This window comes from Malurus melanocephalus, unplaced genomic scaffold (genome assembly GCF_030028575.1).
Source record: "Malurus melanocephalus ecotype Western Australia unplaced genomic scaffold, MMel_1.1 scaffold_0, whole genome shotgun sequence".
Classification (NCBI taxonomy): domain Eukaryota; kingdom Metazoa; phylum Chordata; class Aves; order Passeriformes; family Maluridae; genus Malurus; species Malurus melanocephalus.
This window is the reverse complement of record NW_026623232.1, coordinates 3376412-3397410: the sequence shown is the minus strand read 5'-3', so window position 1 is coordinate 3397410 and position 20999 is coordinate 3376412.

Genomic DNA, 20999 nt, shown 5'->3' with positions numbered 1-20999 from the left:
CCATCACTACTACACAGCAGTAAATCAGAGAGGAAATCCAAACTTTTCCACCCTCAAACACCTTCTGTGCTTGTTTTACAGCAGGTATTTACTGCCTTGCTCCCAGTGCAGTGACAGGAGGAATGAAACCATTTCAGGAGGGGTTTCGATTGAGTGATTCCATTTTCTGTGTGATCGCTCTGACACCGCTGCCCGGCRGCCACAAGGGCCAGGTTCAATACCCAAACCACTGAAACACTCAAATACCAGGCAGCCTCGCTCTCCTTTCCACAGAAGCCTGGCACAGGAAGGCCACCTCTCGACAGATGGTGACAATGCCAGGGAGCCCTTGCTGTGCCTTGCAGGCTCACCCCGCCCGCTCCTTCCTCGCAGCCGCTCTGGGGCACTCTGCTGGGGCCAGGCAGGAGTCAGTAAAGCAAACCGCTGCCCCAACACTCAAAACATCTGGTTTAGTTTCCAAATCTCRCAAGAAATGCATGAAAAGCTGCTCAAACTACTGCAGGGCAGAGCGCAACACAGGAAGCAAGGAACTATTCATCAAATATTATCCTGACCATCCTGTACTGTTTGGGTTCTGGACAATTCACCTCTAGTGCCAAGCGGAGTGGCACATATGGAGTTAAACTACTTTGTTTAATTGGAAAAAGTGTTGAAAAAATTAGAAGTAAAAACATGCACCATTCACAACAGCGAAACATCAGTGCCCCAACAGAGCCTCTAGAAATTTTCCTGATCGTGTGCTCCTTCAGGATCCCATGCTCCTTCTGAGAGCCTGGACTGCTCGACCTGCCCTCCTGCTGAGGACCTGGTCTGCTGTGCCTCTCTGCCAACCCACATTTCAAATCAGTCCCGTACAGCCCAGTGGGGCAGTGACATGGCAAGTCCACTCAAGGACTTTGTCCCAAAGGAACTTTGGCACCTTGTTTTTTTCCCTCTGCAAACCCTGAACCACAGAATTGGATTATGGTGGCTTCCATGTCCCAAGAAAAAAGCTAGATGGCTTGACATTTTCCAAACTTGATTGCAACAGTTCTGTTCTTCCTGGTTTTACAGCTTTATTTTGAAGCTCAGAAAAGCCCCATGGAAACTTCAGAAGCCACCAAYTGGGACAGGTTTCACTGCCACAGTTTACCAATCTATGTCAGGTATTGCTTTCCAAAAGAGACTCTAAGAGGGACAAGAGAGCTCTGAACTCAGATTCCTGGAGAATCACTGATCTTTGTCCTCCTTTACATCCACAGTAAAGTGTATGAGGAAATGTTACCATAAACAAAAGACTGGAGTACCACAACATCAACTCATGTTCTTCAGACTGCCACAGAACATTTTGCATAATAAATTTGTTAACTTTCTTTTTCTTAAATGACAACAGTGCCACAAAGCTTGCTAGAAGTTCCTTGCTAGATGTCTGCAAGAGTGCTGCATGTGAGCCTGCTCCCACACCAGAAATGGTCCACAGCAAGAGCCTTTAGGCCATGACTTCAATGCCTCAGAGGAAGCAGGAGAATCAGGAGAACAAGCCCTGTTGTAGTATCCCAGACATCTCCATGGTGCTGTCCTCATGCCCATGCAGCACCTGTGAGTGAGGCACACACAGCCAGCAAGGGGATGCAGAAGCCAGAACTCAGGCTATCTGTAAATCACATTTGTCTTACAGCATTTGATGTCACACGCTTTTTCTGAAACATTTGATCTTGCTATGAGGGGAAACGATGTGTATGCCAGTGATGGACCAGGAATGCTGCACACACACGTGCTGCACAGAGGTTGCTGTTGAGGTAGGGCCAAGGACAGGAAAAACAAAATTCGCCTTATGCCTCCTCTTGGAAGCTCATCTCAAGCAAGTGGTGAACCCAGATTTTATCTGTATGTTGGTTGTGACTTGTTGGTGATTTCGAATTTAGACATGGGCTTATATCTGGTGCAAAGACACTCTAACCTCTCCGCTGAGATGTGAAGCACCAATTCCTTTTAGACATCCAAACTGGCTTAGCAGAGCTTTTCCAGAGCTCCAAGTTGTGGGCTTGCATTTTTACCGATGGTTTCCTCTGTCAGATGCCCCTCACAGAAGGGCTGCTGCGTACCAGGGTTTCCAACAGGATCCACTGCTTTGGCTTCTCTTCCAGAGGCACATCATCCCAGCATCGATGGCAAAGAAATTCCTCTTACAAYACAGTTCTCAGTCTGATACAAGTTGTGCAATACTGAATGCAACCAACAGACTCTACACATCAGCTCCCCCAAATTGTCCTAGGCAGCTTTTATTATTTGCACTTTCAAAATCTGGGACAAGCTGTGACCATGAGCCAAAGCTGAGCTGGGATCCAAACTAGTCAGGCTCACTGAGTCTCCAGTTGGAAAAACACCTGCAACTACCACACTAACATGTCTGCATCTTTTATGCTCATTCTCTGGGGCTCTCCCCACTGTCAGGCTGCCTGTTGAAACCTCTGTGGGTCACACAAAGCAGCAGTTTGAGGTGATTGGGAAATTCTGTTTTGTGGGTTTGTTTGCAAAAATAATTGCCTTTGCCAGCCGTTTAGTATTCTTAAGGATTTTTTTTCATGAATTGTGGGATTTAGTGTTTGAAAACCTGCTAATTCAATATCAAATTCTTTGTTGTCTTCCGACTTTACCCAAAAATACAACTTCTGGGTTAGCCTGTTTGCTCTGATTTCCACTGTGACAGAACCTGGCATCATAATCTTTTCCCCTGTACAGATACCTATAGATCATTACCTACAAGATATTGATTACTGCCTGTCCCTCTTCTCAAACCCTCTCTAGTCCTATTTTCACTCTTTCCTCACGCTGCTAGTCTAACTTYTGACCCTTAAATATCCTTCTTGTCTGACACATTCTACAAACATCWTCCTTACCATGTGTCTGCTCTCACAATGCCAAGTCCCGTCTCARCATGCTCTTAAAGATGAAGTCCTGGCTTGTAACCACTGAACATATATGTAAAATGTACTCCTGATGCTTAGCARAAAAATAGGTGTCATAATCTAGATTTGTAAAAGCCTTATATGTAATTGTGCTTGTCTTCACTTCTTTGCTGTGTTTGAATATAGGGCTTCATGCAGCAAATTCTACAACCTGCATGCATCGGACCTCCCTCAGAAGCAGAGATCAGTGCTTATTGACAGAGAAAATCTCCAGGAAGATGAAGATGAAATTAAGATGCCTGAAGCAACGACTTGAGGTAAAATCATTACAGGGTGGAATTGTAACCATTCTAAAAATCAGGTTTATGAACTGTTGGAAATTCAGGGCAAGTCACACTTGAAATAAATCCAAATAAGTGAAGATACTTATAGTAGGGTATTGTTATAAGCTTCTTTTTTCTTTTTCGTTTTGAAGGGCCTTACACACTGGCCTGTAATAAYACAAGCTAATAATCATGAGAGTCTGATTTGGTGAATATGGTTGTTGAAGCCAAGCTAAGAGACCTGCAGCTATTCCATGGAGCGATATTGAAGATGAGAATTTTAGCAGAGCCTTTTGAGAATTTGTTCTTAGATGTATAATAGTGGCAGACCACAAGAAAGTGAAAAATTTCCACAACTGAAAAGAGGCTCATTGATGATAGTGGATTTTAGTGCTTGTATGTCCAGATAAAATCCACTTTTTAAAGAACAATTCATTTTTTATGTTCCTTGATCTCACAACAGAAAAAGTACTCTTACAGTCATTCACAGAAAAAGAAGATGAAGACATTTCTTACATGACTAWTTTTTTAATTATTATCAAACCAATTTGCATATTGCATATTGAAATGCAATATTTTTTGAAAGAAAAGAGTCATCCAGAGTCTATCAMATTTTCTGAAGAAAATCTCTGTAGCTTTCATATATGCAAGAGGGATTTTTTTCATGTATTAAAGAGGTCTCCAGTGAAGGAGATCTGGGTTGCAACCTCTTTCCTAAATCWAACAACATGGAGACTGGAATGTAGGTTTATGCATTCTTGGTGGGAGCCTTGGTTACTGGTTATAAATAGTTGTAGGAGTTTTCTCCTTGCATACTGGTGAATGCTCCCTAACACCTTAAAATTTGTATTCAACAACTACAATTTGATCAAATTTTGCTGGAATGCGCCAAGTTTTTCCTTTCACTTAAAACTTTCTACTGAAAAAAATATCTTAATGGGCATATGAATTATTAATCAAAATAAAGACAGCACTTGCACATGTTCATTTTCAGCATTGAGAACCATRGYTAATAACTGAAGAAACACCTTCTARSTGCAAAGARATTTCYACTATTTTATAGCAGGATGCTTTAGTGTAGATAGCACTAAAGCATGAAGAGAACTTCTTCTCCTTAATCTCTTGTCCATTTCAGTTATAGCTGATAATAATAATAATAAAAAATCTGACTTGAATCAGGCCCTGGATCCTTCCYTATTCATTGCACAGTTCTAGATTATTGATAACACAACAAGAACAAATATACRCTGGGAATTCCATGGGCCCATTTGATTCTAACTAGGTTTATGGAGTGTCAAGCAGATAAACTGCCCCTCTGGGATTCCAGTAATGTGTGCAGAAGAGATCTCATAACACCCAATACAGAAACCACTTGGCAAGAAGCGAAAAAAACCCCATCCTTTCTAAAGGACCACTTTTCCACATATCAGAACACTGATAGAAAAAAATCTGTCAGGAAGCAGGGAAAAAATTATCAGAAAAAATTTGATAAAGTAAATTTATACCAGAGGGATTACAGGAGGCAAGAGTGCAGTGCAATTGCTGCACATAGAAAACTGTTAATATTTGCAAAGTCACTAGAATTCAAGTAACAAAGTCCTATAATCAATGTATAAAGATAAATTCAAGGTACTTAATGTAGGAAGTCTGGTGATATCAAATGCAAGTTTTCAGAAGATTTAGCAATAGAAGAAATTATTTCTCTAAGGTGATGTATGCAGTTGAAGTGATTTTAAATCCATGGGAGGTGGTAGTGTGCTGCCCCCCAGAGACTGCACTGCTTCTCTTAACATGGATTTTTTTTAGTGCTGACAGCAAAATCTTTCATCCTTTTTTTTGCACTAGGCCCAAGCAGCTCAGATTGAGTCAGTTCTGAGCTTTGTAGGCTTCAATAGCCATGAGGGAAAGGAATAATTTTCTTTACTGCTGCAGCTGAAATCTGATTCTTAAGGCTATTGGTAGATGCAGTGTCCTGTGCTTTTTATTGTTCTGTATCTGAAGGTACCAATTTACTTGCAGTCATAAAAATAAATTTTCATATTTACTGTTTTCTCATACACAACCACATGCTCCCCATACTTCTTTTTGTGTTTTTTGTTTAAAATTATAACATAACAGATTTGATGGCACCTTATCTACTTAGCAATCATCAAAACACACCAAGGTGAGGAAGGCTTTCCATTCATTCTTCTGAAGCTTCTCCAGCTGAGTTCATGTTTGGTTTTGAAAAAGCAGTAAATGATCACAGTTGCAATGGCACAAAAAGGTAYACAAAGTCATGGATGTTTATGCAATGTAGGAAATTGTTTTATCACTAAAAAACAGGGCTAGGATGCAAGACCTCTGGGTTTGAACACTCACAGCTGACACACTGGCTCAGCTATTCCTGGCACTCTGCACATTTGTTTTTTCATTAGATATCTCTAATCTCCTCTGAGAAAATCACTGTCAAGTGTCTCCCCTGTTTTATCAGTCTCATCTCTTCATTTTGGTCTTGTTTTCCCTGTGTCCTCTTCAGTATTCTGAAAGGACTTCTTCCCAGTTCTTGCATTTTCTTCYTAGAGCTCTCTTCTCATATTGTCGATTTCAACTGTATGTTTCACAGTCCTGAAACCAAAGTCTATTCAAAGTTAATGAAGTGTGGAGTTAAGATACCCACAGTATTTTTCAACTAAGGTTTCCCACTTCAGCACTCCTTTTCCACCTCTACATCCACATTCTTCCCTTTTTCTCTCTGGGGTCTTTGAGGCCAGATGTATTTTGTCTTAGTTTTGGTAAAAATTCAAAAGTAGAAGAAAACCCAGGTAGAGAATATTTGGTCTAAGGCTTTTATAATGTCAAGGAAGGAAAGCTCCTARATTCTTTCCTGTCCTTCATCTTCAATCAAAATGGAAATTCAATACTTACAAGGGACTGAGAGCTTGTCATATTGTGCTGCTGCAGAGAACTCACACGCACCTTGAAGGCAGAAGTGATCTAGAAAAGGCAAGGTTAGTCCCATGGGAAATGGATTATCAAGCAAATGCACATTGTCTGGATATCAGCTCAGTGCTAAGGGGTGTTCCTGAAACAAGTGGGAAATGAGGTGGAGGATATGTAACTTAAAGTGGCATGTGCATGGTTCCCCTTATATATAAATATAAATATAAAATACAGATTTTTGAGGGGATGATTTCAYAACATTGAAAGCAAAGATACACACAGTCAAATAGTAGAGGTGTATCCCCAACCAGTTCATCAGATGAGCAAATTTGACAACTGAACTCACAACCCCTACTTGGGGTTCAGGATGCTTCTCTCAGCTCTGTTTGCTAACACAGCTCTGGTAATATCCAAGGAAAACCATTATCCCTTGTCCAAAGGACTTCAGGAAGAGCCCACAAAGATGAAAGGACGGGTCTAGACTTGCACACTATCCCTATTTCAAGCCAAGGAACAGCTCTCAGGCCACTGATCCAAATCAGACCATCCCAGATATAGGCCAGAGCTCAGAACCACCAACTCCCCCTTCCAATTCCTTTCCTTAATTGTTCAACGAAAAGCTCTCACTACCTGCTGTACAACTAATTTAACAGAGTAGTTTTAGTAGTTGCAAACAGCAACTGTTGGTTTCAGCAGAAGTAAGCTAGAAGCAAAACAACAACCACAATTTTTTTTTAAGTGTGGTTTGTCATCACTAGCAAAATCAGCAAAATTCAATGAAACCCTCTTTCAACAGAAGGGATTTTTATACCAAACATGTTTTTTATTTAAGGGAGTGAGAGATACAACATAGTATCTGCCACTTTTCTCCTTGAATTCACCAGTCTTGGGTCAACATTTGTAAAAGATTACTACCTTTATCAAAATCATATGCACAAATAGCCAGATGAGGGAGGTTTCATCCTGCACTTAACTCACTCAGCTGCTTCTGACATTTCATGCAAGAACAAGGGTGTGAGCACCGGATAGGTGAACMACAAACAAGATGCACACTGCAAGCGAAGTGCAGCAATAATTACACCAATTGCAAGCTTCAGGAGAATGCAAAGGCTTCTGTGAGCAGAGCAAGAGCTCGGTGAGATGCTCAGAGCTGCCAGCGCAGCCCCGAGGCCCGGAAGATGGGCAGAGAGGAGCGCAGGGAACGGTGCTCCATGGTGACAGGCGTCCCCTTTTAGTGGAGCAATCAAACAGGTTTGATTGTCACTATCTGCTTTTGTCCAGCCCTGACCTACACGTTGCGCTGAGGGACATCTTTGTCTCACTTGTCTTTGGTCACGGAGTTCATGGAGCTCAATGGGCTGCGGCCGGCAGTCCATTAACGGGGGTGCTGGGCTCAGTCCCGGGCCACCCAGGAGCCCCGCTGCATGTTCTCACTGAATGGCTTCACTGGTGGCCCATTCAAATGCGATAATGTCAGAAAAAAGAGTGAATGGAGGAGCCAATGTACACCATTGCTCAGGCGAAGTGACTGCAGCCTCCAACAAAGCCTCCCCTGTGGCGATGTTAAGCAGAGTTATCAATAGTGCTAAGGCAGAGCAAGAACTAATGCTCCAATCATGTCATCCACAGGTGGCACAGATGGAGCCACTTCAATACAGAAACCACAGGGCAACATTTCCTGGTAATTCTATCCTCTTTCCAGTGCTAACATACAGAAAAATGTGCAGATGTCATGTGGATCTCTTGTAGTGTGTCAGACCCCCTTGAACCAAGCTCCAAAGGACTTTTTTGTTTCCTGTTCCTTTTACTATTCACACCAACTGTAGGCAATGTTAAATTCTCATTTTGTGGGAAGCAGAAAACTTGGGTTTTAATGTACACATAAATAAATTCCCTTAGTTTTTGTGAGCTGCGTGATTGGACCTTGTGAGCAAGAATGGAAACTGTTTCGGTATTCACAACAGCACAGGACACATTATTACACCATTTCATTAATTCTTAGAGGGCACATTAAGTTATTTTGATTATTTTTAAAAAATTATATTAAATCAAAACATGGTCGAACTCACATCCACTATGAGCACGAATATCTTTTCTTCTCAGCTGAGTACAATGTTCACCTCTAATGTCTCAGAGACAAAACAGAACACAATTAAACAGGGCTCCTAACAATTCTGAATGCAGCATCTATACRAAGTGAATTTGCAAAGCACATCCGAGGCAAAGAACTGCCACAGTTTCTGCTCTAATTAACAACTCATAACTTTGTCTATGAATTTCCATTGCTGAGTTGCATAGTAGGTGGTAAATGTGCAGCAGAAGGGAAGTAAACATCTCCACAAAACACATTGCTTCTGAACAAGACAGACATCTTCCTTGCTTAGGCCTAAACACTTGCATTCATTTTCAAATCCTTCATATGAGACAGAAGGGGAGAAAACAAAAACACTAAAGAAAATTCCTCTGCCTGGGGAAATTCCATCACTCAAAGAGTTGTAGATAGGATTCATTCCAAAAGGGGTTCCCACAACTACAGGCAATCAGTCAGGACAGGCCACAGGTCATGGATGCAGACCACTCACCAGAAAGTTTTGCTCAACTCTAAAACAAACCAAAAACCAAACCCCAGGGCCCTGAGCCACACAAAGAAACTGAAGAAAACACACCAGTGTTCTAGGTCTTTATTCTACTGTGAATTGGTTAGCTACAATTCCCAGATGATTTTAGGAGGAGAATTAACCACAGCACTAGAAAGGTGAGAGGAAAACTTCCCAAGCAGTCCAACTTGGGTGAAAAAACCTCTTATTTGGACTTGGGCTCTTGTTTGAATCCCCTATTTACCTGCAGGGGACACCTTCCACTCTGTAGAGACACTGTGGACCAGAAAYATGAGGTAGGTTTTAGCAGTTCTGCACAAGAAACAGAGTCAACATTTCTCCACTCCAATGTGAAGAAAATCCACTATAATGAYAGAATGGATAAAGAGTGCTGAGATTAATGAGATACAGGTGAGATATTCCCATTGGCATTGTGTGGTCTGGTGCATGCATTTACCATMAGAAGGTGGGTTTTTTCCAAGCTGCTGTAACTTTTTTCAAAATCTTTTATTGCAAATACAAAATTCATTATATCGATACAATCACTGAAGTAGTATTTTCGGTTAATTCTATGTTTGACAGTCTGGATATGATTTGCATTACTTACTGATATGTTCTTCACTTATGGATAACAAAGGTATTCCAATCTCAGGCTGATAACATTARAAATTGTGATACAGTGATAACATTTTCAAATAATCATTAAATCAACCTGTCTGTGGGATATATAACTACCTATTGAAAGCAATAGGAAGGTCTACTGAATGGAAAGAGGTTTTGCTTTAAATTCTATAAATACATAGAGAAATTACCAAAAGAAACAAATGAGCACTTTACAGACATCTATCCATTTACATCAGGTTTTCTATGGCCCTTTGCCTGAAACTTTTTGCATATTTGCGTGCTTTCTTTAAATTTTCAAAAGATGTAAGGAAATGCAAAAGACATCCTGATAAAATAAATGTTTCCCTAGTCTTTACTGTTTGCTRATTGTGAATACTTCTTTTCTGCTTCATATCCAGCATACAAAAGTCACAGAAAATTTAACAGAAATTTGGTCTAAGAAGGTGTTTAACCTGCAGTCCTCAAGAACCCTTTAAGCAGTGTTCATGATCATTACACTTTTTGWAATAACTTCCATTACAGCTGGAACTTCTTAGTGGTTTTCAATCCAGAAAAAAATGCAATTTTTTTCATGTTTTGATCTTAAATATTGCTGTACAATCTCAAAGAGATGTCATAAAAGATTCAACCAGCACAACAAAACAAGAAACTGTTTCAAACTAATTTTCCCCAAGGAAAACCGCATTCATTTAGTGCGGAATCACCTGCTTTTCATTATTTCCACTTTCTTTTTCTCTCTATGCCCATGACCATAAAGGCTCAGCAGATCTCTGTGGAACTTTAAACCGAGAAAGAAACTCCTGCTGTTTTGTATGACTTAGTCTTCGATGCCTTTATAAATGCGTACAAAACCAGAAACTGCAATAATTTCACAGCTGGCCTTCTCCTTCCGTGTCTCCAATTCTACACTTCTAAAAACTTCCCTTTCATGTTGCTGTCCCTCATGGCCAGCAAACTGAGGAACCTGATCCTTCTCCTAGAGGAATGAGCAGGAGGCTTCAGTACCAGCTGGTACAATGGTTCTATTTAAATAACTTTTCGTCCTAATGTATATGCCAAAGTGTTTTACAGGATAACATTTATTTTCTTCATTTATTTTTTTAATCTTTCTAAAACTCAAAACTAATAGCTCCTACTTGCTTTTCAGAATGTTAGGATTTACAATGCTGATTTCTTCTCTTCACCTAGGTCTTCTCACTATGTTATGCGGTAACAGAATTTATAGTGAGGACTGGAAGTTTGTGCATGTATTGTCTCACCCCTACAAACATGCCTAACACTGTCTGTTTACACATACAGGAATAATTCATTTAACTAAAGCAGGCTATGGCTAGAATAATTTTTCTTACACTTTTAATACTTTTAATATGTTAAATATTTTTTACATAYTCAAATACAAAGCAGAATCACTTTCTACAATACTGGTTGGTGCCTTGAGAAGATGAGGAAAAAAAATCAAGATTTAATTCTCTCTATTTTAATGAAAAAGCAAAGAAAATTTGTTTCAAATATTACAGCTGGCTTAAAAAATGGCTTCTTTTCTACTGGTAAGCAGCAGCTTCAGTTCTCTGTAGTGTGACATTTATCACCGTGTAATAAAAAATTCTGTGCCTTATAAATTCTATAATAGGCAGGTCAACCACTTAATATCACGTCATTCATGTAAACATGCATAGCACTTGAGCTTTACATAGATCTCAGATATTGTCACTTCAAAGGAGTTCAGAATAGAAGCAGTAGAAAAAATGAGGCAGTAAGAGAAAATGTGTTCTTTCTTTAATGCAAATGGACTCCTTTTTTAAAGAAGTGCTTCTTCACATCACATTTAAAAAAGCTGCATTTTGGCTATCTGAATTGAATGTTTTTACAGTTAATARAAATTAAACTCAAAGAGATTGGTCATAAATTGAAAATGATAACTAGCATCCCCACTGAAACAATGCACATTAAAACAGTTGCAGTGACAGAGGTCAGTTCCATCTGGCTGCATTTGTGGGTTGACTGCATGTTGGAAGGATTCAACCCACCTGGCATGGAGCAAGAAAATAACCCCTGCCCCAGCATCTGACAATGCAATGATCCCATTGTACAGCAATATCTGCATTTAATGAGAAACTAAACAAAACAAAGCAAAACAAAACAAAACAAACCCCCACTCCAACTATAAAGCAATTGTATCCAACCCAACAGTGTCTGGAACACAGAAGTTTTTTGGCCTTCCAGGACACAAACGTGGTGCAGACTGGGAGGAAAGTGCAGTTGTCCAAACAGCACAGACCAGAGCACCTCTCCAGTCAAATCAGGGCTGTAAGACAAAGACATGAACAATAACAAAACAAAAAAAAAAAAAAAAAAAAAAAAAAAAAAAAAAAAAAAAAAAAAAAAAAAACCCTCTTGCAAAGAAGGTCTACGGATAACTTGTAGGAAAAACATGTGAGGATTTCTATAATTCACTAAAATACTGAAGAAGATGAGCAGATATTCAAATGGTCACAAATCTCTATGGGAAAAGATACGATGACCAGAGGGCTTTTCCATGTGCTCAGCTCACTGTGAACTATGCGTATTTCCAGAATCTAATTCCACTGCAAACTTGAAACTCAGGGAAGTATTTGACTCCAGTTACTCTGTCCTGCAAGAATTAAACCTGGGAGTGAATAACAGTTCTTCCACCTATACAAGGAACAAGCGAGTGCTGTCTTAGTTTAGTAAGACATTGGCCCAGTTTCTAGCCAGGGAAGGGGAGAGAGCCTTTCCCTGCCTCTATAACAACAGTTCACATAAAACTGGAGAGTGGGAGAATCCAATAGCGATCAAAATTCAGATGAGCATATAGTACCAGAGGTCTGAGCCCATAGAGAAGCCATTCCTATCTCTTTTTTCCCACTCACACACAAGGGACTATCAAAATATTCTCCATACAACAGGCCGAGACAACCAGTGAAAGGAAGAAAGCACTATGGCTGTGGAATGCTTTTTGCAGCCTGGTGCTCTTTTCTTCTTATTCCATTTCATCCTAAGGCATTCTGCAACTTCTATGCTATTTTCTGCTCTAGTGTGCAAAATTCCTTCTATCATTTCCTCCCACAGTGTTCAGTGGGGCATTGGGGTTATTGGTGATGCTGCCTTTTCCTCCTGGTTGGGCAAGGATCTCCTTTTCTGCCACCTCATTCTCCACCCACACCARACAGGAACACAGACGTGTTCCCATCATCTCTCTTCTTGCAGAGTGCGCAGCAGTAGCCTCTGCTTTTAAGAAAAAAGAACTTGAATCAAACCTCTTTTTTTGTCCTACCCACCTGACAATATAGGGCAGAGAAATGAGAGAAAACAGGACTTAGAGTACCAACCAAAATACTGAGATATTGAAATCATGAAATCAAATCGTTGAAGTCATGAAATCATGAAAATTCTGGGCTGAAACAGTTTTCAAGAGATTACTTAGCTCAGCAGGGTGCATTAAGGAAGAAATCTCTCCGSTGACAATACTAGTGGTGGGCTGTTAACAGTAGCATTCCAGCCCTGCAACTTCTCATTAGAGTATTTGGTTCTTCATATTCGTTCTTTTTCTTTCTCCCCCTTAAACTACACATAATTTGTGCTATCACTCAGCAAAGACTCAGACTAATTCATATCTCAGAATGTGCCACTGGCTGCAGACACATTCTCCCACTGAAATGTGTTTTGATGGGTTTTGGAGACACCATTGCTCAAGGAATTTCTTCTTCCTGCGAGTCACAGAAGAGAAAGGTTAAATGAAAGAGTAGATGTTTTACTAAGCCCATTGAAATTGCATTTGTTACATCCAAATGGATTTTTTTCAAGCAGTGCACTGGATTGACAAGAAAGCAGCTGTTCTGCAGCAAACAAGTGAAAATTAATAGGAGACCAAGGCAAAAGAAAGACTGTGGGTTTTGCTCACCACCATCAAATTGTTGGGATTTAGAAGAGCACCTTTTGATCTCTCCCAGACTAATTACTGCCCTGGGTTTGACTGCTTAGTACATTAGTTGTCCTTCATAGAAAAATGCAACCATTGTAATACAAATCTGTACTAGAAATAAAAGTGGAAATGCAGCATCTAATAAACAAAAAAAAAATAGCAAAAGTCATCTGTCAGAATTACCTGTGTCACACAGCTTTTTTCAAGTGTTCTTTAGCTGAGCAGCAGCACATGCACTGGGTGTTAAAATGAAACAGTTCTAAAAAGGAAAAAACATGGGTCTAARAGTAAAACAGATCAACACATAGAGCTCTGTCATGCATATTGCGTTTCTTCATTTTTTCCAACATGAAGTTGTCACATACTGCTGCTCCAAACTATCAATCACCAATGTAAGTCCTATGTATGTGGATTTTTCCTATGATAAATTCATCTACTGCACCCAGGTGTGGGATGTTCATAGAACATGGCCTGTGCTGCCAACATATGATGAGGAAATTTCAGACACGTTAATACATAGGCTGTATCCTTAGCTTTTACAGGTAAGGCAAAGGAGGGAGTGTGTTRAAACTTCCTTGAGGTAAGAAAGCCTTTGCTACAGTGAGTGAGAGGTTGGGTGTGGGAGGAACACCCTATGTTGTTGTTSCCTTTGGAGGGAGGCAGAGGAGACTCACGAGCTGAGGCTAAGGACATTCTTGCTCCTCTTCCACCAGCTACACCTTCCACTTCTCGCGTTTAAAGCACCACTAGTACTTCTGTTGGCCAGTCCTAGCTGGAGGGCAACCTTAAGACCAGGGAAAAGGCTTCCCATTCACACTGGAATTKCTCCGTCCAAGGAAGGGATGCCAAATCCCAAAAACTGTTGATGCAGAAAATTTTTCCAAATTAATATCACCAAATGTGATTGTTAACATTCTGGTTATGTATGTTTCCAAAGTTAAAATAGTAAATAATGAGATTAGCCTAATCTKTAGCCATCAGGAGATGGCCCTTGCAGAGAAAGACTTCTTCATAAAATGAAACATGAGTGGGATATGGCCAGTCCTCTGTAACAAAATCTTGTGTTATGAAGTAGAATAATAAAGCAATACACACCCTAAAACCTACATAGCAAGGAAAAAATATTATTCTATACAATTTCAAACAATACTGGGCTATTTATATGCCAGGAAGGGGAAAAAACCAAACACCGCCAACAACAAACCAACCAAACAAAAACCAGAAATAAAGAGCATTATTTTAAATGAGAAACAATGAGCTTTCTCCAAGTTAGTGGGTGAAATTCTTATGATAGAACCCCATTCAGATGAAGCCTGATTTAAAATGTTCATTTGTAGGCATGTTGGAGTTGGCTGACTACTGCCTAATCATTAGGAATATTTATATGCATCTCAAACTATTTAAAATGCAAACACTGGGAGAATTAAAAAAAAAAAAAAAAAAAAAAGCTTTCCTTTGGTTTCTATTTAGAGATATAATNAAAAAAAAAAAAAAAAAGCATTTAAACCCAAAAAGCTTTCCTTTGGTTTCTATTTAGAGATATAATGACTACTCCAGTCATACAAGCAGCAAGACCACACAATCAGAAAATAAATGATCATGGACAAAGATGAGAATTTAGTAACTGTTGTGCCACAAATAATACATTTTATCACATGGTCTCACAACTTTTTCCACAGGTGCTGAGTTTTAGGCTGCTCTTCACAAATGAGTTCTTGAGGCAGAAATTATACACTCATAAAACTGATTTGTGATTTGATTCCTCTGTTAAATTGGCAAAAATCTTGAGGTCAGCTATTGTTTACATACAGTGCACAGATTGTGCACGTTATTCTTGTTCTTCAATCCAACAAAATAATCTTTGAATTACTAAAAACTGGATCCTGATTCATAGTTTTAAATGCAAAAATAACTTATTTATTGTGATGGGCTCAAAATACATTCTGTGGAACACAACTGCTTATTTTTGTTAGTTCTTGGGTTCCCACAACCAAATAACCCTTTAGTATGCAATTTCCACCAACATGCAGGGCTTTTGCATACTGAACAATTTTGCCACTAGACGCACCCAAAGCCTTCTGCAGGCTGCCACCAGCTTCAGAAAGGCTGGCAACAGAGGTAAGAAACAAKTCATGTGGGGTTTGGCAGAAAATAAACAAACAAAAAACCAAACAAACTCCACACATTTCAGAAATGGGCTTGCCCTTAATTTCCCATTTGTAAGGCACCACCAGTATTCAGGCAAATCAGCAGGGCAGTGACCGCACTGAGAACAAGATTGAGTTGTTCAGCTGCTTGAGGCTTGAAAAAAAAGCCTTGAAAAAGGACCTTCAGCTTTGGTTCCCGGAGGTTTTGGGCATGTGCCCTTCCCTACCTCTCATTTTATAAGAAAGGCTGGTAATTATATGGGTTGGTTATAACGAAGTCAGGGATCAAAAGAACATTGAATTGTCTCATCCTTTAGGAAGTTGTAGATGGTTTAGGAGTCAAGTAATTTGTAATAACATTATTAAGCACAAGAACATTGGTGTAGTGTTAGCCACAGAAAATTAGGCATTTGGTATTTTACAGATCCTGACCACACTGTTGGAGCACAGCATGGTGCTAATAATTTAAGGTGAGAAGTAAATTGTGACCATTTTGCATTATTGTTGGATAATACAAAATTTCTAGTGATAACACTTAAAAAGCAGTTTATCAGTGATGTAATTTCTAGTGATAACACTTAAGAAACAGGCTTTGTAGTTATTAAAAACTCAAAGTAACTTTGTTGAAAAAGTGAAAAACAGTGCCTGCAGAAGCTTTAACAGTGGCAGGTATCCTAAAATATTGAGAATTTACATGTGTTTAAACACCTCCACCCTAACCCTAACTTTGCTCCCCACTCCCCCAAAAATGGGAAGGGGGAAAGCAATACACTTTTCTTGGGGKTTTTGGGTTGGTTTTTTTTTAAATACTTATACTGACAGGATTGATTAGCTGGACTAATGCTTCAGATGCTTTAGAAATCCGTGTAACCAAACAGAGCAACACACACACACCCCTGAGGATGAGGCAACCGGCTGCTTGAGGAATAAAAGACAGGCAAATCTCAAATAAGTTCCTACCCAGAAAATTCTAAGAATTCAGTCTTTTTCCCCCTTTTCTCTATTTCCCTTTTGGTTTTAAGTGAGGAGGGATGCTGGACACACTGCCTCTGCAGCAGAGCTGGCTCTCTGTGTCTGTTCGATGTTTCCTCCTGTTTGTTTCCACCCCGAGGTGCAGAGCCCTGGGAATAGGGTGCTAAATCAAGACTGCCATATCCTCAGGAGGATTGTAAGAAATTATTCATTCCACATTGAAGCCTGGCAAGCAAATGCAGATGTGCCACATAAAGCACTTCCAAGGTCAACACTGTATAAGGTAGATTCTGACATTTTAGCCATGTTTTAGCATAATCACSTGAACCTGAAGCCAGAAATTGAACTGAGGAGGATTTCTTTCACTCTTCCTTCTTTTCCTTCACTCTGACCAATAAAGATAAGAATAATRTAATTCTTTTCTTTTTTCWTTTTGAAGGGTGGTGTTGCTAATGTAAAATACAAAGCCAACCAATTTCCATCCACCTCCCAGGGCCACACACTGAGACGTGCTAAATAACAGATCTTACCATGGCAATAAGCCTCCTCAATTTATAAATAGCAGAATGTAGTCACCTTCAGAGTTAAGCTAACAAAGAGAAGTAACAATCACTTCTGTATTTCTGAACTTTAAGCAGTGAAATTTTATGGTGGAAGAATGAAAAAGAAGAGTCTGAGAACCCAGGTTAAACTTTTAAAAGTAAATGGAGTTTCAAGAGAAACCTCAAAGTGCCCTCTGCTGGCACCTGGCACTAACTGCAGGCTCTGAAACATCCTAAACACGCAGCAGCGTCTGGTTAAAAGGAAGTTCTTTTGACACACATTTTTTTTTTAAGAAATTGCCTTTATTAGCTATAGAGCAAAGGTATGAAACTTTTCAGATACTCTTATAGAATAAGAAACATTGACGTGATCTGTTAGAAGTTATTTCAAAGTGTGATTAAATTGTTCATACTGTTTGCTTAAGATTCATGTAATAGCATCACAGAATATTAATGTTATTAATCGGCAACAGCATTAATGTATTCACTGCATTACTTATTGCTGATTATTACTGACATTCCTTTTTATCGAATCATCATAGGAAGCAAAACATTTTTTGTTTTAGTTAACCAAGCACAAAAAGTGCAGTAAGTGAGAATCACATTAGAAAAATAAACCTGAACCCTATGTTTATTTCTGGATTTGCTGTTGCAGTTTAAAACACTCATTCCATCGTCACACCTTTCCTAAGCACTTTAACCAGTGTAAGAGATGYAATATATTTCATTTTGTTTAATTACGTATTTTGTTTCTATGGCAACTAGATAGGATCTAATCCATTTCTGTTCCTTCCTAAGCCTTTACATAGTGATTTTCTTTCACAGTATAGTAGCAAAAGATAATCCTCCTTTACAGCTCCAAGTACTGTTCTTTCCAAATATCTCTTAATTAGTATGCATTAGGATTAAAACCAGTTGTAGTTCTGCCATAACGAAGAGAAACAGTGAAAAAAAATCTAACAGGATCAAGACAGAAAACTCTAAACTACCATTAAGTAACTTCAGCATTAATTTACTGCCATCTGCAGGCTTTCACCATCATGGATCTCCAGAGCATGGGAGCATGGGGATGAAGGGAAAGTAAATTTGATGTTCCAAATCTGGCCAATTGATTCAGATTTAATTTATTTACAGGAAAAGGAGGACCCACTAAGGTTTCCCTGTTTAATGAAATAATGCAATTATTTAATTTCTGTTGTCCTATTCCAGCTTGCTTCTATCTGCAAAGACAGTGGTGATTTCTGAAGATTTTCCTTCTGAACTGACACCCTCTTGAATAGTGTGCTTTCTCTATTCTTCTATTTTTTAAAATAAATTACTTTGTTCTAAAATTTAGACAGATTTTTTTTGATTTAGCAACTTAAATCTTATAAAAAATACCATATCTGTAGTCAAAATTCCTGTTCTAGGAAAATTTGGATATTACTGCCTTAGTAAGTTACCTGAGTCCTATATATTTATATTCTTTCATACAGAGAAACCAAACCGAAAGAGCAACATTGACACTTGAAAAGCATACAAATACCAAATATAAACTTTACCTACAAAGCCTTTTTTTTAATCCATTACCATCTGAAACAATCCTAACCTTCAAAATCATACAATACTTTCTCCTATCAGAAATTGATGTTTTCTCAGTCAGTGCCTAGGGTAACTAAAGCTAAATTGCTCATCTTACCAATTTTTTTTAAATGCTGGTGCTTGACACACACTTGATCCCTTCATTCCATTTTCCCATCCAATCTTTATACTGCAGYAGGAATTTCTTCCTTTCAACATTCAGCACCGCACCTAACCTCGGGTCCTCTGCCTGCTAGTGAATTTGTCAGCTTATTTTCTGCCTTCAAATTCCTCATGCAACAAATGGGAAAAATGAATTTCCAAAAATGAGGTCTACAGGACTGCCAGGACACTGAAACAGGAGTCAGCTCAAAACATCACTTTTCAGCTTTCCAGGCTGGTAGCTCCAGAAAAAAAAAAAAAAAAAACAAAAAAAAGACCACTAATGAGTCTTAAATGGTGGAAATCACAGCTGATACATCAAGACCATTTTCCATACAGACAAACAAAAGCATCAATAATGCCATGCAAGTACATTTAGGCCGACATTTCCAGGCAAACCTGGTCTTAATTCCAACAGTAACCATGCCTCTCTTACTGAGAACAGCACAGTAAAGAACTTCTTAGGAATGATCATGTGCCTYAGAATAGAGCTCACTTTGCCACGGGTAAAAGGCTGTTTGGACAGGGCTGTCATCTGTCTCTCTGTTAGCACAGAATCACAGAAAGGTTTGTGTTAAAAGGGACCTTAAAGATCATCAAAGTTTCATTCYTTCTGCTGTGTGCAGGAACACCTTCCACTAACCAGGTTGCTCAAAGCCTCATATGGATTAAAGCAGTGAAGATTTTAGCTATTTAAATGTAAGGCGTATTGAACACATGGTTTCTTTCTCCTTACTTCTCTCCCTTGTCCTCTAAAAAAAGTTTTTAAAAAAGGCTGTTCTTTCCCACCATAATAATTGGAGAATTCTTCCCAGAGATGAGAAACTGTAKTAGTACTTCGCTTTTCATAAAAGGCTAAGCCTGTATTTTTCTTTCTGCTTCAAAGAAAAAAAAAGAACAAAAACAAACAAAACCTCAYACAGAACAAATTGAACGTATTGTTRGAAGACAGCATAGATTTTCAAAATGAGTAAAAATTTTAGTACTTAATCATCTCTTACCACTTGATGGGGGTGGTGAGCTACTTACACAGGCCTTGGTTTACAAATAAAGAGCAAGATTTTCATGGACTATAAATAGCCAATTTTTATAGTTTAAAAACAAACACACTACAACAAAGTGGCACAATACAAATGAATTTAGAAAGTTTAAGCTCTGCTYATTACAAAACACATAAGCTAAATTCCACATGATAATTACACAGTAAGTATTGTCAGGTTAAATCAACTGCATTTCAACTAAACATACCAGATATTTCATCATGGGAAAGATGAGCAAATCAGCCTGCTCTGTGTGTTTGGCAAAAACCAAACTATATCTCCTCTGAAACATAAATATTGATAGAGAAGCCTTTTCTACACCTGTATAGTAACTTAGTTTTGAGACTCAGTGCCTCTTGTTCTTCACTTACGTCCCTTTTCACATATTACATATTACAGAATTCCTTTCAGCACTTTACAGATCKAAATCCTATTTGTAGCTTAAAAAATACTGCCAATGCTTAAAAATTTTAATGTAGTGGTGTAAAASAGAAAACAGATGGACAAGAGCCTAGCAATGTGTGTACTTCAAAGGACTAAAATCTGTGGAAGACATCTCTTMCGTTTTATGTTGGATCAAGCAAAACATTAACTGCTCAAACATTAAAAAGATACAAAGCACGTACCAAACATGATTTACCTAAGCATGAAACAATTAACCAGTTATAAACAAAGACCAACCTTACAGCTTTTCCACCACATACACAAATGGTTACATGTCAAAAAGGAAAGCCACAGCTCAGTTTCCTGTACTTCTAGTAACAGAACAGGTAGGTCCTCATTGTCTGATCACTAACCCATACTGCTATGATTATTACCTCTCATATTGATAKGAATTATGTTTATTCTGAATTAAGAAACCACACTCACCAAGTGTCAGTCCAAAATGGAGGGCTGTATGAAGCAAAGTTATGCTTTGTACARGATCAAATCAGAAACAACTATAGGAATAATCAGTTGCATCAAGAGAGATTCAAAAYACAGGAGAGGAAAAAGAAAAGAGGTGAACCACAAAAACAGGTTAGTGTCCAGCATGGCCTAAATACAATTATTTCAAGTATGTCAACTGGTACAAGATTCTTAACAGTGCTTATGTTTGATTTACAAATGACAGAATAAAGCTTCCATCAAATATTATGCAGAAGATTCTAAGAACAAACAATCTATATGTGAAACTCTCAAAAATGAAAAAAAGTTCAAGTCAAAAGTTTTTAAAAAGCTTTAGGTCTTCTGATTATTCAAAAATATTTCCCTTTGCCATTCAGTGAATCAACAATTC